Source organism: Gossypium hirsutum, chromosome A01 (genome assembly GCF_007990345.1).
Source record: "Gossypium hirsutum isolate 1008001.06 chromosome A01, Gossypium_hirsutum_v2.1, whole genome shotgun sequence".
Taxonomy (NCBI): domain Eukaryota; kingdom Viridiplantae; phylum Streptophyta; class Magnoliopsida; order Malvales; family Malvaceae; genus Gossypium; species Gossypium hirsutum.
The window spans coordinates 97659374-97676926 of record NC_053424.1 but is presented as its reverse complement, the minus strand read 5'-3'; the positions used below and the strand labels follow the sequence as shown (position 1 = coordinate 97676926).

Sequence of the window (17553 nt, the reverse complement as noted above, 5' to 3'; positions counted from 1 at the left end):
CATATTTTAACATTATTTAAATATTCTAAGTTTGGAAGGATAATTATTCTAACACATGCATGCTATTGTGATTAACTCTTAAGAACTTGCATCATTAATTATTATATGTTTATTTTATTTGTACTTAGATTAATTAGAAAATTCATCACACTTATACTTGTTTTCCACAACCTAACTTGCCAAGTGATAATTTTGCAACTTCTGATTCACATTTATATTCTATGTGAAGACGATAACTCTTACTACTTTATTACTTGTCAACGACTGTGTACACTTGCACATCATTCAAATTATTTCGAGACAAACACCCTGTATCCAACCTGATCGACGGGTTTGGTTACAAAATGTCACACCATCTCAGAAACAAATTATAAACAATTTACAACTAAATTGCACGACTAACTTGACTAAAACAACCAAATATGCCTTATTTAATCATACTTAGTCCGCATATTGTCAGTAACATCTTAACATGTTTAATTAGTTGGTTTGCTAAACAAAAATTCAACTATAAACTTCTGGTTAAAATTCTTAACAACCAGACTTATAAAAATTAAAAATAATAGCTTTAATATTTTGAATAGATTTTCTTCTTTGAAAGTTAAACACTACAGTTCATACTTAGTTACAAAAAAAATTTTGACCCTGAGGCTCAGCCTCTAGTTAACCCCACTACATCTCTTGCACTAGTATAGTTGGCACATCTTCCTAGCATACTCTTGTCCTCCATTGCGTTGGTTCAACTTGAGAATTTGTACACTTTCTGTATTGTCACAATCCTCCATTTCTATCGCTTGTGCTATATGTTACAATGCAGATTGATTTCACTTACCCGTTTGTACTGATTTCATATAAGAAGGATTATTACCTCATTTTCCAATAGAACATATGCGAATTACCTTAGCAATTCTTATTATTGCGGATTAATGAACGACAGATTGATTCCAGAAAACTTATACATAGAGGTCCACACTTGGAGAATTTTTACCTGCGGATTTACACTTAAAGTCTTATATAGTGGACCTGAGCTTGACAAATACATATTTCCAGACCATAGTTGTGAACATGTATACACGAAATCATAATCACAAACTTACATATGCAGGTTCTTTCTTGTGAACTTATTCTTAAATGATAATCGCTACCAGAATCTTGTTTGGCGGATAGTCACTACGAACTCTCGATTTAAAGATAGTTTGTAACACCCCTACTCCGTATTCGTCGCCGGAATAGGTAAAGGGGCATTACCGGACTTGAAACTCATATCAGAACAGTAAAAATTTCGAATATATATATATTTTATAAAGAACATTCCTTTAGGTAAATACTAAAGATAGTCAGGGATACCATTTAACTTCTATAAGTACACATTCAAAAGATGCCATTTTCGCATGGCTTATATACATTAACCAAAATATTCTTCGGCCACTGGTCTATTCTTTACATGCCATAGAATAATTCAAAACATAACAATAACAAGCAGTGGATAGTGATAGTGTGACTAGTTGCTGACGATCCCCGAGCCTGTAGCTTCCAAATGAGATCTATAAAACAGAGGAAACAAAGTAAACGGAGTAAGCATTACAATGCTTAGTAAGTTTTAAGCAGTGTTAACAAATAACAATCAAATTATAACATAGTTGTTCGTATCTTTATTTCACTCTTCCTTCGGGCATACCATCCCTTTACCGAATATGCACATCTCATCATATATAATAGGCAGATAAATTCTCACTTGATAGTGATCTCTTATAAACATAGGTACATTACATGTTTTCACCTAAATTTCCACATTGACCAAACGTACAATAATCATAGAACAGTCTTATTGCTTTACTCACATATGCATCACATAACGACCTTGTGATTTAGTCCAAATCAAGCTTAAATATAATCTCAAAATACATACCTGACCAACTTAACGCATTGAACGTATTTATTACCAATTGTTACTGTGAAGTCGTATAATCTTATGCTTTACTCGAATCTTCAGCGAAACCTTTAGCTCGAATAGTCCCCATACGTAGTTACCGGGTCTTAAACGGACAAAATCTCCACACGTAGTCATCAGGTCTTACCCGGACATAATCTCCACACGTAGTCATCGGGTCTTACCCGGAATATATTTCCAAGTTTCATGTACATTTAATCACATGTTACAACATTCACATCGACTGTCATATTTGTAATTCATTTGCCTCATCAAATATCTAATAATACACACCTTTCACATTTGGTCATTCGGCCACAATATACACACATCTCCTACATATTTCACACTAGCCATTCGGCTTTACCACATATACATATCTCATACATAGTTCACACTAGCCATTCGGCTTTACCACATATACATATCTCATATATATTTCACATTAGCCATTCGTCTTTACCACATATACATATCTCATATATATTTCACATTAGCCATTCGGCTTTACCACATATACATATCTCATACATATATCACATTAGCCATTCGGCTTTACCACATATACATATCTCATATATATTTCACATTAGCCATTTACCACATATACATATCTCATACATATTTCACATTAGCCATTCGGCTTTACCACATATACCTATCTCATATATATTTCACATTAGCCATTCGGCTTTACCACATATACATATCTCATATATATTTCACATTAGCCATTCGGCTTTACCACATATACATATCTCATATATATTTATCTTGTACATCAATTTCATCAATAGCTTGTAAGCAACTCAAATAGTTTCATCAATGTTTACAACAAATTCACATATTCACTACAAGCTGTTTTCCTGAGCAATAGTCACTAAATTATTTATAACTGGAGCTACAAAACTCAAAATCAATTTCCGTTAATTTTCTCTGAATATAGACTCATATATCTTCCATCCATACAATTTTCAGAATTTTAGGTTTGGTCAATCAATACCAGATTTTTCTTAAAGTTTCCCATGTTTCACTGTTTGACTAATCTGATCACTCTTCACTACGAATCAAATTTCTCATTGTACAGAATTCAAAATATGTTCTATTTGATTTCACTTGAAACTAGACTCATTAAGGAGTCTAAGCATATAAATTTTATCTTATAACCATTTCTGTACAAATTATAATGATTTTCTAAAAACAGAACAGGGGATTTCGGAGTCATTCTGACACTGTCTCACACAACTTCAAATATCTCTTTATAGGAAATTTCTTTGCTTACACGGTCTCTTTTATAAGAAACTAGACTAATTAAGCTTTGAATACTTATTTTATTCACCCTATAATTCCACACCAACAATTTATAGTGATTTTCTAAAATCACATTACTGCTGCTGTCCTAAGGAAATTATTACAATTTGCTCTTAAATTTCCAAGTCCAAACACTTATGAACTTACCATTTGAGTTTAAGACATATCATGGCCACATCATATCTTATTAAATCAACTCATTATGTCCTATTATGATTGAATTTACTCAACGTTTATTCACTTAAAACTTACCTCGAAAGATGCCGAACGATTACGACGGCTATTCGATCACTTTTTCCTTTCCCTTATCCAACTTTGATCCTCTAGGCTCCTGAGCTAAATCAAACAATTTACTTCCCAAATTAAACATAGTCATACGACATCCATATACATTTTATACTAGCCGAAATGTACCATCAAGATATACTTTACTCAAATAATTTACCTTGGCCGATCATGTATAATGTTTTGTAGCTTAATAAATTTAACATACATTATGTATTTATAATATTTGTGCAGCCAATTATCCATGGTCATACACACACAATCAAAAATAAATACCAAATTTTCATATCCTTTATGCCCTAAGCCGAATACACTTGTCATGTTCACCTATATTTTTCAAGTACAACATTCTCATATTCGGCATTAGTATCAAGCATAATAGCCAATTTTTCCCACCTTGAATCTATGCATCTATTTAATCATAGTTTGTTCAAGCACTCATACAACAAGATACATCCAATTTAACAAGAAACAAAAACCTTATTTAATACAATTAACACCGAATTCCTCATGTAAAAAGTAACATTGCAGAATATCATTTAGCTCACCTTAATCCATCTCATGATCGAATGCCTTTAAGCTTAATATCATGGTATCGTAACTCAACATTTATCAATATGTCATTAACAAAATATGCTCATATCAAATTTACTCCCAATTACATCTCAAAATTCAACAAGCTTATAACTCATTAATAATTAAATTCCATTTCAAAGTATCAAAACATTATCAAATGTATACTCATCCTAAATGACCAAATGCACATTAACTAAGCACTTAACAATTTTCTTTAGCCATTGAACTCATTCGGCAATGATAAGGACAAATTTAACAAACCTTAAATTTAACTTATAATTGTACATATCTCATTCAAAACACCCACACCAATTTATTATCCAATCAACCATATCCGAAAACCTATCATACAATTAAAACCCTTGTTCAAATTATTATTCACTATAATACTATGGTCGAATCCCTCAATTAGCTAACATAGCCTCTTGTTTTCAATCTAAACACGTATATACAACCTAAATCCCTCTTTTAACACATAATTCACTATCTTGGAACTCATTTCCTAACTAATTTAACTTAGTCCAAAGCCGAATGCTATTTGAGCATTAAGCTCATGTTCTTTTCATTATAAAGCAAGTATTATAACTCAACTAACTTCATTAGCCGACTACTCAAGCTCATTTGAGCCACATATAGTAATTTAGTTTGTTTATACTCAATTAGAAACATTTCTCCTCACAAATTATCAAACATACACAATGTAACCCATTGAGCTCATGATCGAATGCTTCATGCATCACAAACACAAAATCACATACATGGGTCATTTTAGGAGCTTTAAAACCAATTTAAATTTCTCAAAATCCAAAGAAAAACATATGAAATCATACCTTAATTCCCAACACAAGATGGCCGAATGCCTTAGGTGTTCTTCCTTCCATTTTCTTTTTCCTTTCCTTATGGTTTCGGCAAGATGAAAAAAAAGATGATGGGACTTTGTTTCTATCACCACCACTAATATAAATTTATTATTATACATAATTCCCACCAATTAAAAATGGAGACAAGAGAACACATTGTTACATGCATGTGTTGGCCGGCCATTTACATTCAAAAATGGTCTAATTGACATGCAAGTCCATATTTTTGAATACATGCTCTATTAGATCACTTTATATTTTTACCAACCTATTTTACCAATGTTTCACATAAGTCCCGTTTCAAAATTTCACATACAAATGGCAAAATTAATGCTTGAAATTTTTACACATGCATTTACTCACCTCATGAACATAGAATATAACTTTCAATTATTTATAAAACTCGGTTTCGTGGTCCCGAAACCACTTTTCGACTAGGGTCAGATTAGGGGTGTCACAACTCTCCCCCCCTTTAGGGATTTTCGTCCCCGAAAATTTCTACCGATGCATAGTTTAGGATAACGTCCTCTTATTGAATTATATCCATATAAATATTAGCTCATCGATAGCAATTGTAATTCATTACTGATTTCGCATCGATCTATAAAATCATTTTCTTATCTTAAAACAAATACATAAACATTTCTACAAGTATGCACATATATCTCATTTTCTTGATTTCGTAAGCAATAATCACTCAATTTAATTCACAAATGCATTTCAAACACATATTAAGCACATATTAACATGTATAATTCACATCATCAACCCACATATTTGTAACCCACATTTTCATTCATGTATAAGCTGTAACCTGACCGAAAGTACACATATACTCAAACACCCCAATAAATATCCTTTATAACTCCATCATATCTCACTATTCAACTTAACCTATTTCCAACAGAAAATCAACTTCCACATACCTGAACATTGAATTCATTTAGCACATTCAATCACCGTTAACGATACTCGTATACAATCGATTTGGCATAAAGCCTCATATAGTATACCGGCATGGGATTTATTTTAGCACATAACCCATATATCCAAAATTATCAGCATTCATCAAAAATTCTTACAGACTTTCAGATGTCGAACTTAATCGAAATAATTTCTTGAACATGATTAACAAAAATAGGGGTCATTTAGCAATAGCACATATGACTTCATATACCAAGCATTCCATAAACTAAATCTGTAACACATTTATAACGTGAATTCATTTCTTAACAACATATCCACCATCTTAAATCAATGCCTTCGTTCCATACGAGGTCTTACATGAATCTTGTTTTACTCACTTAATGTCTACTGACCGATCTCGCACACATAGTGCTCGGTTGAAGAACTCGCACTCTCAGTGCCTCTAATCATTTGCACATATAGTGCCCCTATTCATTTGTTGTTACACATTGAAATGACTTAACCAAGTCTATAAACATCATGTATGTACACTATTAAACATATCCTTTCATTTAAAATTGAATTCGTATAGTAATGAACACTTAAACTTTGCTCAAATTACCGGCACGAAGCCTACTAGGCACGAAGGCTCGAATACACATCACCAGCATGATTGCTCTTTGGGACCTAGCCTGGATATAACACCAGCACGAATGCTCTACGGGACTTAACCCTAATATAACTCTAACACGAATGCTCTCCGAGACTTAGCCCGGACATAACACCAGCACGAATGCTCTTCGGGACTTAGCCCGGACATAACACCAGCACGAATGCTCTTTGGAACTTAGCCCGGACATAACACCAGCACGAATGCTCTTCGGGACTTAGCCCGGACATAACACCAGCACGAATGCTCTTCGGGACTTAGCCCGGACATAACACCAGCACGAATGCTCTTCGGGACTTAGCCCGGACATAACACCAGCACGAATCGGGACTTAGCCCGGACATAACACCAGCACGAATGCTCTTCGGGACTTAGCCCGGACATAACACCAGCACGAATGCTCTTCGGGACTTAGCCCGGACATAACACCAGCACGAATGCTCTTCGGGACTTAGCCCAGACATAACACCAGCACGAATGCTCTTCGGGACTTAGCCCAGACATAACACCAGCACGAATGCTCTTCGGGACTTAGCCCGGCTATATAACTCTCAATTCTCATGTACATATACATATATAACAATACACATTAGTATATCATTTACATTACTTGAATACAAACACAACATGCTTATCGATCATTCAACTTTCAGTTCCATAGCCACATACAAAGATCACATTTATAGTCGTAACACACTTTCAAAATTGCATCACTTATACCCTTATAATTCAATCCAAATCAAAATTCAAATACGAGTACATGATACGTACCTAATCAACTTAATAATTTAAGCATATCCAAGTGAAGTTATATCGCAAATTCTCATAGTCAGAAGCTTGCTACAGCTCGATCGGGATCAAAATTCATTACAATACAACAAACACATTTTAATAGTCAAAAATCATCACACTATCACTTTATCACTTTATGGCATGTATAAATAGACTCACGCGTGCTACGTTAGTCCTAGAATCGACTAAACCGTAGCTCTGATACCAATAAAACGTAACACCCCTACCCCGTATTCGTCGCCGGAATAGGTAAAGGGGCATTATCGGACTTGAAACTCATATCAGAACAGTAAAAATTTCGAATATATATTTTATAAAGAACATTCCTTTAGGTAAATACTAAAGACAGTCAGGGATACCATTTAACTTCTATAAGTACACATTCAAAAGATGCCATTTTCGCATGGCTTATATACATTAACCAAAATATTCTTCGGCCACTGGTCTATTCTTTACATGCCATAGAATAATTCAAAACATAACAGTAACAAGCAGTGGATAGTGATAGTGTGACTAGTTGCTGACGATCCCCGAGCCTGTAGCTTCCAAATGAGATCTATAAAATAGAGGAAACAAAGTAAACGGAGTAAGCATTACAATGCTTAGTAAGTTTTAAGCAGTGTTAACAGATAACAATCAAATTATAACATAGTTGTTCGTATATTTATTTCACTTTTCCTTCGGGCATACCATCCCTTTACCGAATATGCACATCTCATCATATATAATAGGCAGATAAATTCTCACTTGATAGTGATCTCTTATAAACATAGGTACATAACATGTTTTCACCTAACTTTCCACATTGACCAAACGCACAATAATCATAGAACAGTCTTATTGCTTTACTCACATATGCATCACATAACGACCTTGTGATTTAGTCCAAATCAAGCTTAAATATAATCTCAAAATACATACCTGACCAACTTAACGCATTGAACGTATTTATTACCAATTGTTACTGTGAAGTCATATAATCTTATGCTTTACTCGAATCTTCAGCGAAACCTTTAGCTCGAATAGTCCCCATACGTAGTTATCGGGTCTTACCCGGACAAAATCTCCACACGTAGTCATCGAGTCTTACCCGGACATAATCTCCACACGTAGTCATCGGGTCTTACCCGGAATATATTTCCAAGTTTCATGTACATTTAATCACATGTTACAACATTCACATCGACTGTCATATTTGTAATTCATTTGCCTCATCAAATATCTAATAATACACACCTTTCACATTTGGTCATTCAGCCACAATATACACACATCTCCTACATATTTCACACTAGCCATTCGGCTTTACCACATATACATATCTCATACATATTTCACATTAGCCATTCGGCTTTACCACATATACATATCTCATACATATTTCACATTAGCCATTCGGCTTTACCACATATACATATCTCATACATATTTCACATTAGCCATTCGGCTTTACCACATATACCTATCTCATACATATTTCACATTAGCCATTCGGCTTTACCACATATACATATCTCATATATATTTCACATTAGCCATTCGGCTTTACCACATATACCTATCTCATACATATTTCACATTAGCCATTCGGCTTTACCACATATACATATCTCATATATATTTATCTTGTACATCAATTTCAGCAATAGCTTATAAGCAACTCAAATAGTTTCATCAATGTTTACAACAAATTCACATATTCGCTACAAGCTGTTTTCCTGAGCAATAGTCACTAAATTATTTATAACTGGAGCTACAAAACTCAAAATCAATTGCCGTTAATTTTACCTGAATATAGACTCATATATCTTCCATCCATAAAATATTCAGAATTTTAGGTTTGGCCAATCAATACCATATTTTTCTTAAAGTTTCCTCTGTTTCACTGTTTGACTAATCTGACCACTCTTCACTACGAATCAAATTTCTCATTGTACAGAATTCAAAATATGTTCTATTTGATTTCATTGGAAACTAGACTCATTAAGGAGTCTAAGCATATAAATTTTATCTTATAACCATTTCTGTACAAATTATAATGATTTTCTAAAAACAGAATAGGGGATTTCAGAGTCATTCTGACACTGTCTCACACAACTTCAAATATCTCTTTATAGGAAATTTCTTTGCTTACACGGTCTCTTTTATAAGAAACTAGACTAATTAAGCTTTGAATACATATTTTATTCAGCCTATAATTCCACACCAACAATTTATAGTGATTTTCTAAAATCACGTTACTGCTGCTGTCCTAAGCAAATTATTACAATTTGCTCTTAAATTTCCAAGTCCAAACACTTATGAACTTACCATTTGAGTTTAAGACATATCATGGCCACATCATATCTTATTAAATCAACTCATTATGTCCTATTATGATTGAATTTACTCAACGTTTATTCACTTAAAACTTACCTCGGAAGATGCCGAACGATTACGACGGCTATTCGATCACTTTTTCCTTTCCCTTATCCAACTTTGATCCTCTAGGCTCTTGAGCTAAATCACACAATTTACTTCCCAAATTAAACATAGTCATACGACATCCATATACATTTTATACTAGCCGAAATGTACCATCAAGATATACTTTACTCAAATAATTTACCTTGGCCGATCATGTATAATGTTTTGTAGCTTAATAAATTTAACATACATTATGTATTTATAATATTTGTGCAGCCAATTATCCATGGTCATACACACACAATCAAAAATAAATACCAAACTTTCATATCCTTTATGCCCTAAGCCGAATACACTTGTAATGTTCACCTACATTTTTCAAGTACAACATTCTCATATTCGGCATTAGTATCAAGCATAATAGCCAATTCTTCCCACCTTGAATCTATGCATCTATTTAATCATAGTTTGTTCAAGCACTCATACAACAAGATACATCCAATTTAACAAGAAACAAAAACCTTATTTAATACAATTAACACCGAATTCCTCATGTAAAAAGTACCATTGCAGAATATCATTTAGTTCACCCTAATCCATCTCATGATCGAATGCCTTTAAGCTTAATATCATGGTATCGTAACTCAACATTTATCAATATGTCATTAACAAAATATGCTCATATCAAATTTACTCCCAATTACATCTCAAAATTCAACAAGCTTTGTGACAGTCTAAATTAGACCTAGTTGGAATGTAGTTTCGGGGCCATAAGACCGAGTCCCAAGAATTTATTTAAAATTTAGTTGCATGTCCTCTATGTGTATTAGTGCATGTGTAAAAATTTGATGATTTAATTTAGACTTATGAATGTGAATTTCGTGTGATTGACTTAGTTGAGAACTTAAGAAAATATGATAGGGGAATGTGTAAGGACCAAATAATAACAAAGTGAGGGATCTTGGGTTTGCATGTCAAATTGCCAAAAAAAACCCAAGTAGTGGCCGGCCATGCCATGATGCCCATCCCTTAGGTTGAATTTCAATGCAATTATTTATTAGCTAACAATTAAAATAAATAAAAGAAAGGAATTAAAAAGGAAAAGATGAACAAAATGAGGAGGGAAGAAGGAGTGTTCATGTTTTCTTTCTTTTGCAATTGCCGTAACTAGAGGAAGAGGAAGAAGAAAGATTCGGCCAAGGTGGTCCTCTAGATTAAGGTATGTTCAAGGTTATTTTTGGAAGTATATACAACCTTTGGGTGATGAGTCTAAATTCTATCTATCTTATGGTTGGATTTGGGGTTGTTGGAGAGTTAGGATTCGGCTAAGGGGCTTAAAAATTTTAGTTGATACCTTGATGCTATTAGCATGCTAGTTATATGGATGTGTTAAGTTGCTTGTTATGTTAGCATGAAAGTTGAAATTGTTAAGCTATTTTGTTGGAGGTGCCGAATTTAGGACTAAGAAGAGAATGAGTATTCGGCTAACATAGTGGAAAGGTGGGTGTTGCCGATTGTTAGATTTAGACTATGGGAGTGGCTATAATGGGCATTAAGATGTGGAACTTAAGAAATGGAGTTATATGTGGATTTACATGATGTTACAAATAGATGTGAAAATATGCTAGATTAGGAAAATTCGATCAAGTGTTCATGAGATGAAATTAGGTGTTTAAATGATGTTATAGTTGACATTGTACATATATACATACATTTGGCCATCTAATTGAGTATGAAGGTGGTGTTAAATCTAATTGTGATGCCCATTCGGAAGTATATATACATATATATATACATAAGTATGCCCATTCGTGATGTTACCTTTAATTATATGTATAATCGACTAAATGGGTAATTAGTGAGGATGGTTGCCGAATATACAAACATACATATGCATGTGTAATTGAATTATGAATGTTTAGCAAGATGGTTAAACTAGTTGATTTATTGATTAAGCTCAAGGAGTTAAAGGAGGAGAATCAAGCAAAGGCAAAGAAAAGATCATCGAGTAGCTGAGTTGGAACCGTCTTACCCAACACAAGGTAAGTCATTAAGCATATATTTGGTATTGATTTAAATAGTCATAATGTCTATGTAATTATGTCGAATGAAATGATAAATATATATACACGTATGCATGGGGTGATGAAAGTATTGAATGAAAAAGAAAAGAGGTGAGGTGTATTGAGATGTAGATTTCGGCACTAAGTGTGCGGGTATAAACAATTATGATCATGAGATTGGCACTAAGTGTGCGGGTTTAAATTGCATAGCACTAAGTGTGCAAGTTTGATTATATAGCACTAAGTGTGCGAGTTTGATTATGTAAGCACTAAGTGTGTGAGTTTGATTATATAACACTAAGTGTGCGGACTTACTATATGTTTTTGAAGCATTATTGACACTAAGTGTGCGACCTTATTGAGTTGGTCACGGACAGCGGACGAGTAAGTGTCTTGAGTTCGTGGCTAATAGACGTTATGTTTATATTTGGAATTCTTGCTTGATAAGTTTTGAACCTATGTGATAATTATACTTGAAGTGACGTACATGAGATTCATCGTGGAATAGAGGGAATGTTATTTAGTTGCATGAATGTAACGAGAATGAAAGCATCCATGGAAAATGCCTCAAATACCATGTTGAGTAGCATATGAAAAATTGATGTAGTACTTTGTATGATATTGAGCCGAAAGGTCTAAGGAACCATGGCATAGTTGGTATGGGTGGAGAGAATTAACCCCTTTTCACTTGTTTTCTCATGTGATAATTTATTAATGGATGATTATGTAATGCTTATGACTTACTGAGTTACATACTCACTCGGTGTTTGCTTGTCACCTACTTTAGGTTTCTTGGACTCGTCTTTTTGTGTGCTTGGGACCGTCATCGAAGTCATCACACCAGCTAGCAAGTTTTGGTACTTTCTTCTTAGTCGGTCTAGGAGAACATTTCGGCATGTATAGGCTATTATGTTGTGTTTGAACTTTGGTATGTAAACTTTCAGCCATGCGAAAATGGCATAAATGTTAATTTGGACTTTGGGTCCTATGATATTTAGTTATAAATCTTAGTAAATGGGTTTTATAATGTGGTCATGACTGATATTGGGCCAATTCGGTTTTGGTTGAATAATAGTTGAGGCCTATTCGATTTTTATGCCATATGTCATGGTTGATTATTTTTGGTGCTAAAATTCATGACATGGCAATAGTGCAGTAGGGAGATGTTTGACAATGATTAGCCTTTGGCATGGCTAGTCATGATCATAATTGGTGATAGGTATGATGAATCACTCGTTAGACCAAGGAAAATCACGAAATAGGCATAGTCTGCTTTAGTAACAGATGCTGACAGCAACAGTGTTGTGAGATTGAAAAATCACTAAAAATAGTAGAAATGGAATTAAATAATGAATAAATTAGGTAATCGAAGCTTGATGAGTCTATTTTCATATGGAAGAAACGAAACGACCATATGAACCTTATGTTAGGAGATAATTAAATTCTTGTGAAACAGTGCCAGAGCGATTTCTGGATCCCCTGTTATGACTTAGAAAATTCACCGTAAATTTTATCGAGATAATTAGAGGTCGTTCCTTATATGAACAGATCCGTTATCGAGTCTAGTTTCATTAGAGACAAACGGAATAAGTATTGAAGCTCTGTAAAGGGAGATATCTAAGTCGTAATGCACAAAGGTCAGAGTAGTCGAACCCAGGAACAGGGACGACTTTAACTAATAAACTGTACCAATTGGCCCGACCAAAAATTCTACAAAAATTCTACCATATAGATATATGAGTCTAGTTCTGGGGAAAATTTACGGAACTGGATTTTGAGTTTCAGAACTTAAGATATGATTTTTAAAGTGACTAGTATGCAGATTGGCAGCTTGTCTGGGAAATTTTTAATAAGTGGTTTGAAGTCTGTTAACACCTCGTGTTCGACTCCGGCGACGGTCTCGGGTTCGGGGTGTTACAAGCTTATAACTCATTAATAATTAAATTCCATTTCAAAGTATCAAAGCATTATCAAATGTATACTCATCCTAAATGACCGAATGCACATTAACTAAGCACTTAACAATTTTCTTTGGCCATTGAACTCATTCGGCAATGATAAGGACAAATTTAACAAACCTTAAATTTAACTTATAATTGTAAATATCTCATTCAAAACACCCACACCAATTTATTATCCAATCAACCATATCCGAAAACCTATCATACAATTAAAACCCTTGTTCAAATTATTATTCACTATAATACTATGGCCGAATCCCTCAATTAGCTAACATAGCCTCTTGTTTTCAATCTAAACACGTATATACAACCTAAATCCCTCTTTTAACACATAATTCACTATCTTGGAACTCATTTCCTAACTAATTTAACTTAGTCCAAAGCCGAATGCTATTTGAGCATTAAGCTCATGTTCTTTTCATTATTAAGCAAGTATTATAACTCAACTAACTTCATTAGCCGACTACGAAAGCTCATTTGAGCCACATATAGTAATTTAGTTTGTTTATACTCAATTAGAAACATTTCTCCTCACAAATTATCAAAACATACACAATGTAACCCATTGAGCTCATGATCGAATGCTTCATGCATCACAAACACAAAATCACATACATGGGTCATTTTAGGATCTTTAAAACCAATTTAAATTTCTCAAAATCCAAAGAAAAACATATGAAATCATACCTTAATTCCCAACACAAGATGGCCGAATGCCTTAGGTGTTCTTCCTTCCATTTTTCTTTTTCCTTTCCTTATGGTTTCGGCAAGATGAAAAAAAAGATGATGGGACTTTGTTTTTATCACCACCACTAATATAAATTTATTATTATACATAATTCCCACCAATTAAAATGGAGACAAGAGAACACATTGTTACATGCATGTGTTGGCCGGCCATTTACATTCAAAAATGGTCTAATTGACATGCAAGTCCACATTTTTGAATACATGCTCTATTAGATCACTTTATATTTTTACCAACCTATTTTACCAATGTTTCACATAAGTCCCGTTTCAAAATTTCACATACAAATGGCAAAATTAATGCTTGAAATTTTTACACATGCATTTACTCACCTCATGAACATAGAATATAACTTTCAATTATTTATAAAACTCGGTTTCGTGGTCCTGAAACCACTTTTCGACTAGGGTCAGATTAGGGGTGTAACATAGTTCTTATTAGACTTCTACATGAAGGAAGATCCTTGTGGGTTTTAGCTAGAGAAAAATAATTTATACGAACTTTCAAAGTTTGAACATAAGGACAAGCCCAAGTGATCTCTTGCTTGGATAGTAGTCCATACTGACTCTTGTGAAAGATAGTCTCTTTGAACTCTTAAACTTGAAACATGAATATAAGATCAGTAAACTATCATAGCTTGAATCATAAAGATAAATCTAGTGGACTATCATACATACAAATTCATATAGAAGATTCATGGATGCAAACTCATATATGATAGACTCATACATGTGGATCCATAGATGAATATTTACATATAGATGAGGATTCATATATGCAAACTATTTCGCGGACTTTCACATGGATAAATTCCGCATATAACTTTGTCATGACGCTTAGAGAATAAGTTCGATGGGCTGTTGTAACTTAAATCATGAGATAAGTCTAGCAGATCGCCTTATCTTATGCATGCCCATGGCCATGGGGCTTGCTTATATACATGAGGTTTTAAGCCTTAGATTTCGCAAAGTCTCATACTTGAAAGAACCCACGTAGGTTTATCATATACATGTGCGCATATATCTCCGTCCAATCCAATCGAACCTCTACAAAACCAAATATCATGCGTATACATTCTCCATACAACCCACCTGAACCTCTTCAAAACCAACAACATATGGCACAGCGTGCACAACATGACATTTCTTCAACTTTCACCAGCCATTACATACCTCAACATTCTCTATATCATTCATTTTTACGACAGACATGTAACAAGCAATCAACCAAACATATGGTTAATAACACAGTACAAATCATACCAAACATCCCATAATAATTCAATTCCTCATAATTAGCAGAACATGAAGTCAAACATACCACGACAACACAATACTGATATACATAAAACAAACACTGAGAATTTGAGTTCAGAAACTTACCAACACAATACCTGAAAGCTGATATCGACTACATCTACGTAATTTTTCTCTTTTTGCTTCAGTCTCATCTTTTTCAGTGAGCTAAGCATAACAACCACACCAGAATCAAAATGAAGGCATACATATGTAAGAAAACCATGATTCATTTGCATGTAGAAAAACTTTAAAGGTTAACTATAACCTTAATCATTACAGTACAAATCCAATGAATTAAATTGAAATCCTCAATTTTTCTTTCCTTTTTCTCAATTAAAAGATTCAAAAGAGTTAGAAAGATTACCTATTTACTAAATTCTCAATTTCATAAGCTAATAAGTAGTTTCTCTCCTCATGCAAACCACTCCTTCAATTTTATCTCTTACAAAACAAACCAAAGAAGAAGATAAAAGAATGAAAATGAGAACAAAAATGAGAAAATGCTCACAGGAGAATGATGTCCATCTCCTATATAACCTTCTCGCACTCAATCACCAAAAGCAACTCATCAGCATCAAAATTAATGTTCCTCATCATAATATTTCCCACTAAAGAAAATATATGATTCTAATGTAATGTGATTAATAGTTGAAATCTAACCAATTACCAAATCAATCAGCAAGATTCACCTAATTACACTAAGACCCTCATTAATGGAAAATTTTGTAATTAGATACCCAAAATTTACTATTGTACTTATCCTTTTAACATTTTCAGGTGTGACAATGACCATGCAGAGCAGTCTTGTTGATTCCCTAATGATGATAAGACTTACACACATAGTAGAATAACTATGCACTAACAACCCCCCAGATTCACTATCACCAACACTCCAACCAAGAATCCCCCATCATAATCCTCCAAGAACCTCATATCAATCCCTATATCCTCGGTCTCCGTATCACCAACTCATAGCTTCATAGCTACAAAACCGTAAATCGCCTTAAACAACGACATCGCACTAGCCAAATGGCAAAGTGTTGTGATGTAAACATGAATGCCCCAAAACAACACCAAGATCACCATAAATGATAATAAGGATAAACGACATTCTGTGTATCAACAATAATGACAAACAAGACCAAGAAACCAATCAACAAGCTATTATAAACAATTATCAAGAATGAAACCCATGTGAAAGTTATAAAAAAGGAACTTAAAAACCTTAGGTATGGCTAAAATCATGGAAGTGAAAGAGATTAGCTTTGACGTGTAGATTGATGCTACCATAAAGACAATTGTAGTTGTTGATAAAAGAGAGAAGGCAAAGAGAAAAATTAGGTAACAAAACTGAAAGGTTAAGCTCATGATAGGTCAATCATATTCCTTTTATATTTTTAATTTTATGCTTTTAATTTATTTTTTTCAATAAAAAGTGTTTTTGCACATAAGAGACAAATGAAGTTAGAGATGTGAAGAAAGAAAGGTTGTTGCTACGGCATGAAAGAAATGAGAGGGTTTAGATGCAATGAAAAAATGTGAAAAATAGAGAAAAGAGATAAGAATAATTTTTTTGTATAATTATAGAAAGGTCCCTAAGTTTTAGTCAAAAGTAAAAAAAAAATTGTCATGTGTCATCACTTAATGGGCTAATGTGCCACGCCAACAATCCATTATAGAAAATAAATAATTGTAACATGAGTGACTAGTTTGAGCAAGTATTTTAACTAGAGTGACTAAATTGAAT

General features: G+C 33.7%; 1 pseudogene; it reads right to left on the bottom strand.

The window, feature by feature from the left end:
- Window positions 1–16579: 16579 nt before the first annotated feature.
- Window positions 16580–17174, bottom strand: LOC121216174 (uncharacterized; annotated as a pseudogene).
- Window positions 17175–17553: the final 379 nt, after the last annotated feature.